Raw genomic sequence first — 5,698 nt, forward strand, 5'->3', positions numbered from 1 at the left:
TTATCTGTGAAAGTTCTGATGTTTTAAATCAATATTGTATTAGGATTGTATTGCTTGGATGTTAAAAGTTAAAGGTTTTAGTCCCATTGTGTTAACTGAATGAAAGGCTATTTGTAAATAAGGCTGATTTTTTTTTAAGGTAAATTTTTCTGGGCTTTGTAAGAAGGATAGCATATCTTAATAGTTGGTTTTAACGTATATAATATTGTGTCATATTCTGGTATTGCAAATATATTTCAAAATGTTCATGAATATTAACTAAATAAAAGAATTCAGGTATTTATATTAATTGTATGGTTTCTAGTAGATGCATGTTAGTTAAGGGTTTCTATTTTTAAGGATAATTATTAAAGGTTTTGTATTATAACCCTGAGATAGACTCATATATTATTTGAACAGCACTACTTAGATTTTCATAAATATACTGACAAGGGTCAGTTTCGGTTGATTCATCACCTTTCATACCCAAAGGGCTTTTCGGTTAATGATGGCATTGATCCAAATTTAGTTTTGTTTAATTATGCATCACTTGATAAGGCGATTAATCTGGTTAGGGTTGCTGGTCCTGGGGCTCTTTTGGCTAAGGTTGATATTGAGGCGGCGTTCAGGTTATTGCCGGTTCACCCTCGTTGTCACCACTTGTTGGGTTGTAAATTCGATGGAGCCTTTTTTGTTGATCTGTGTCTTCCTATGGGGTGCTCGATTTCTTGATCTTATGTTGAGAGGTTTAGCACGTTCATTGAATGGGTCGTAAAACAATGATTTGGGCTGTCGTCTTTAGTTCATTACTTGGACGATTTTTGTTTGTGGGCCCAAAGGATTCGGAGGTTTGCCAGAGGCTGTTTGCTACGTTTGATTTAGTAGCTTCTGATTTTGGGATTCCGGTAGCTGAGGGAAAGTCGTAAGGTCCGGTTACTTCAATAAGTTTCTTGGGTATTGAAATAGATTCGGTATCTATGGAATGCCGTCTTCCATGGGACAAAGTCGTGGACTTGAATCAATGTATTCATGGGGCTTTGTTTGCTGAAATATTAAGATTAGGCTTCTGCAGTCCTTGTTGGGTAAGCTCAATTTTGCATGCCAAATTATTCCAGTTGGTAGAGTTTTTTGTAGAAGATTGTCATTGGCAACGGTGGGGGTTACAGCACCTCATCATCATATTCGTCTGACCAAAGTGTTGAAAGATGATCTACGAGTATGGTTGGTTTTTTTGAAGGTCTTCAATGGCCGGTTGTTGATTCAAGAGGTTGGTTAGTCCGATGAACGTCTGTGCCTGTTCACGGATGCATCTGGTTCTTGTAATTTCGGTGCATACTTGAATGGAAAAGGGTGTGCGGAGCCTTGGCCGGAGGATTGGGAAGCTAAGGGTCTGACAAAAAACTTGACGTTTCTGGAACTCTTCCCTTTGGTGGTGGCTTTGAGCTTCAAGACAAGCAGGTGTGTTTCCATTCTGATAATATGAGGGTGGTATATTCAATTAATAACTTGACTGCCAATTCTCCCCCCCCCCCCCCCCCCCCCGGTTATCCGCTTGCTAAGAGAGTTTGTATTGGAATGCTTGAGGCTTAATGTGACTTTTAGAGCGGTGCATGTACCGGGCAAAGTTAATTCAATTGCTGATGCCTTGTCCCGTTTTCAGTGGGAGCGTTTCAGGCTGGAGGCTCCGGAAGCGGAAACAGAGGGTGTGACTTGCCCGAAGGAATTGTGGCTACTGGGCTATCAGTAGTATGGGAACTTGTAAAAGGGGCTCTTGCTCAGTCTACCTGGAGGGCTTATGCACAGGTATGGCAGTTGTGGATTTCAGTGGCGGGAAGCCGGGATTGCTTCGGGGGATATTTGTCTGTAAGTCCTGTTGGAATGGGTAAAACAATGGGGGATGGAGCAATTCTCTGTAGCTGAGATTCGAAAGAGAATGGCTGCTCTGGCTTTTTTGTTTCAATTGGGTGGGTTGAAGGATGTTACTAAGAATTTTGTGGTCAGGATGGCTGTTCGGGGTTTGTGCAGAAGGAAGTCTGTTAGGGACGGAAGAAGGCCAGTGTTTTTTTCTTTGTTGAAAAGGTTGGAGGCAATTCTTCCTTAAGTTTGTTTTTCTGAATTTGAAGTTCTATTGTTCCAGGCTGCTTTTGTCTTGGCTTTTTCCGAGGCCTTTAGGATCTCCAAACTGGTGGGAAGAAACAAGAAATGTGCCAGTGGGCTTCGTTATAGTGATATTTGTTTGAATAAAGGGTCACTGGAGATATGGTTGCGCAAGTCCAAGACTGAACAGTTGGGTAAGGGTAGATTGATTAGTTTGAGTGCGGTTGGTGGTCATTGTTGCCCTGTTGGGGCGGTTGTTGAATTTTTGAAGGTTAGGACGGGTGCGAATGAGGCTTTCTTCATTCATCGGGACGGTTCTGTTCTTTCAGTTTTCCAGTTTGTCTCGGTTCTTAGGAAGTCTCTTGTTTTGTTGGGTTTAAAAGCTAGCGAATTCGGTTTGCACGCTTTCCATATCGGGGCCGTGACGGAAGCTCAGCTTTTGGGTTTGAAGCCTTCGTTAATTAAAAAGATTGGAAGGTGGGGGTCTGATCATTTTAGGGTGTATGTGAGGCTGGGGTTAGTGATTTAGAGGTTTTGCTAAATTGTTTTTCTTTTCGCAGGTCCCTTGAGGTGCTGGCTGGTTGGCCATTCTTTATTGGGCAAGGAAGGCGGCAGCAGTAAAAGAAAATGGGGCTCAGTTGGGTTTCAGTAGAGAGGTTATTTTGAGGTGGTTTGGGATCAGGGGTATGAGGTGGTCCCAGCTGTTAGAGACAGTTGTGAATTATGCTAGGCTTTTTTCTCCTCCTCATATTTTGGTTGTTCACCTGGGTGGTAATGATCTGGGTTTCATGGCACAGAAGTTCCTAGTTGATAGGATTAAGTGGGATTTAGATCGTTTGTGTGCATATTCCCGGGTTTGGTGATTGTTTGGCCCAACAAAATGCCGGTTGGTTTGGCGGTCTGCCTGGGATTGTGTTAGGTTAGAAAACTCACGGCGTAAGGTGAATCAAATGGTAAGCAGCCATGTTAAGAAATTGGGGGGCCTCGCCTTGAGTTTGAGGGGGAATCTGGAAAATGTTTTTTCTTGCGGGATGGGGTCCACCTAAATGAGGTGGGTTTGCATTTATTTAACTTCACTTTAAAAGAGGGTATTGAGTTGGCCGCAGCTGTTTTGGGCGGTGCTTGCTGGTAAGTCGAGCTGTGGCGGGGTGCTTGCCCTGGGTGCTGGCTTACGCCATGGTTGGGGTTCCTGGTATCTCCTGTTGGGATAGACAGGAGAGGTGGCTTTCATGGGGAGGTGTGCCTTATGGGTGCAGGCACAGGAAAAAATTAATTTGGTGGGGCAAGCTCTGGTTTTTGGTTTTGTGTTTTAAAAAAGTTATTTATGTTGTGAAAATTAATAAAATAAGCTGCAGCCTTTTTTTATCCCACTTTGGTGTATGTGTTTCATTTGGGTGTAGTTGTGGGTGGTACGAAATGATTAGACAATTTGGGGTCAAAACAATACCTCGCTTTTAGAACTTCACAACACATTAAATCTGCACAGTATTTGCTGCCAGAGCAGATGCAGGTTACTTAAACTTTATATAAGAAACAAATACAAAATAGACACACACAACTGATTACATTTTAAGCCTCTTGGCCCTTTCAGTGTTGGATTCATAACTTTTTTAATGGGTTTTGGGATATCTGCAGCATCCAAAAAATGCTACAAACATAAAGGAGATAGATGTGGAAACAACACAACGGGAACACAAGCACCAGGGCAGCAGAAGTAGATAACTGGACATGGCTTCCTGGGTGCTTCCCCATGTGCTGCTCAATAGATTGGGGGATGTTTTGGGGGTCGATAAGGATGACTCCATCCACTCCTGGGCCGAAGTAGTCTCCTACTACTAACCTTTGTGGACCATCAAAGGCAATTTGTGGGTTTGGCATATGGTGAGGAAAACTTCCAATGTTTATGGGTTGCAATGGCTGGTAAGGCTGTATATTTATGTTAAAACCGCTGAAGGGGTGGTTACTGACAGGAAATTCGTTCTCATTACAGTAGTTCCCATGAAAACTGAAATATCCTGGCATCATGGTGCCAACAATCTGAGGGCTGTCATCTAAAAAACAGGGATCGATTACTGAATGCAGCAGTCTCTCCACACACGCTGACATAGCGACAACACAGTTCTGCACTTGATGGATTGGCATCCCAGTAACAACCCCTTCTTTCATTCATTCTATGATTCTTGAAAGGACAGGCATTGTCTTTATTCCATCTGACCATACGAGGTGGAACACCTTCTAAATTACAACCTTCTATGCATTTGCTATCAGGAACCTCCACCCGCCTAGCACATGCAATATGAGTTAGCACGATTTGAGTAAACTTGCGTGGTAACGAATGTCCAAAACATCCATCTTGTATAGGTCTGCCAAGGTGGCGCTGTAGAAGTTGCCCTCAACGATATCCCAACGTAGGTTGGATTTCTCATGGGCTTCTCAGCCCTTGTACCTGACAGGCATGGCCGTGTTCCACACAACCAGGCACTCACAGTGTAGAACCTAATCCAAGCGGGTGAACAGTTCTAGATTTGTGTTGTATTCTTTAATTTGTTTCTGGCCATATCTAGTGATGTCCCAGATGCAGGAGTTCATGATAACAACGTCAGGTCGGAGGCCGGCCTGGAAGTCTGACAAGATGCTTTCCAAATATGCAGAGTACACGCGAGTTAAGAAATAGAAACGCACAAGATGGTGGTCGTTGCAGTACTGACGCAATTCACGGTAACCAACTCCATTGTGCATCTCTCCAAAGTTCCCTCCCTCTACCAAAGCATCATTTTCAAAGGAATTCCCTTCATTCCCTTGCGCCTAAGCTGGGATTCTGACAGATACTGATCATGCTGAATAAACTTCACAAGGTCTTTGTACACAGCTCTCTGGTGCAGATTGAGGAGGGCCAACATTAACATCCGTCTGTATGAAGTTGTGAGACAGCTGACAGGCTCTTTAGTACATCTCCAGCCCTCTTGCACAAACTTAATCACTCAGCTCGTATACCGAGTACCGACCCCTTCAGCAGACAACATCATATTTGGTACAAGAGTGAGCGGGAGCCACGCCCCCCGCTTTTGTGTCAATTTTATTGTAAGATTAAGAAAATCTATACCTTGAAAAGAAATTAGTGACCACAACAAAAATTAATTTTCTAACTTTGAAGAAGAAAAAAAAAAAGATCAGAAAGTAATGTTTTTTAGTCTATTATAATATTCAAAAAGGTGAAATTTGTTGAGATATAAAAATACATCAACCATAGGCAGCCCATTTTGCCATCTTTGTGCCTCATTCAGTTTCCAAAATTATTTTTGTATGGTTGATGTTCAACTCAACTCAAGCATTTCATCTTTTTGAGATATATATATATACAGTATATATTCATATATTTTAAATTAGAATACTCAATTCCTCATTTATTCCTTAAAACTTCAGAATCTTATGATATGATGATCATTGATAGAGGATCACATGTGAAATAATCTACAACAAGTGGTATTTTCTAATAGGTTTGTTACGGTTGCCTCCAGGCTGGCTGGAAGTTGGACCGTAGAAAAGGATGCTCCTAGCGCTCACCAAAGGAGCAGCAGCACCGTGGACACTATAACTACTGCGTAGCCACCATCAGTAATGC

General features: G+C 42.4%; 1 pseudogene; it reads right to left on the reverse strand.

Annotated features, from left to right (window-relative positions):
• Positions 1-4,377: 4,377 nt before the first annotated feature.
• Positions 4,378-4,982, reverse strand: LOC128664632 (PC-esterase domain-containing protein 1A-like; annotated as a pseudogene).
• Between the last annotated feature and the right edge of the window lie 716 nt (positions 4,983-5,698).

The sequence above is a fragment of the Bombina bombina genome, chromosome 6 (genome assembly GCF_027579735.1).
Source record: "Bombina bombina isolate aBomBom1 chromosome 6, aBomBom1.pri, whole genome shotgun sequence".
NCBI classification, from domain to species: Eukaryota; Metazoa; Chordata; class Amphibia; order Anura; family Bombinatoridae; genus Bombina; species Bombina bombina.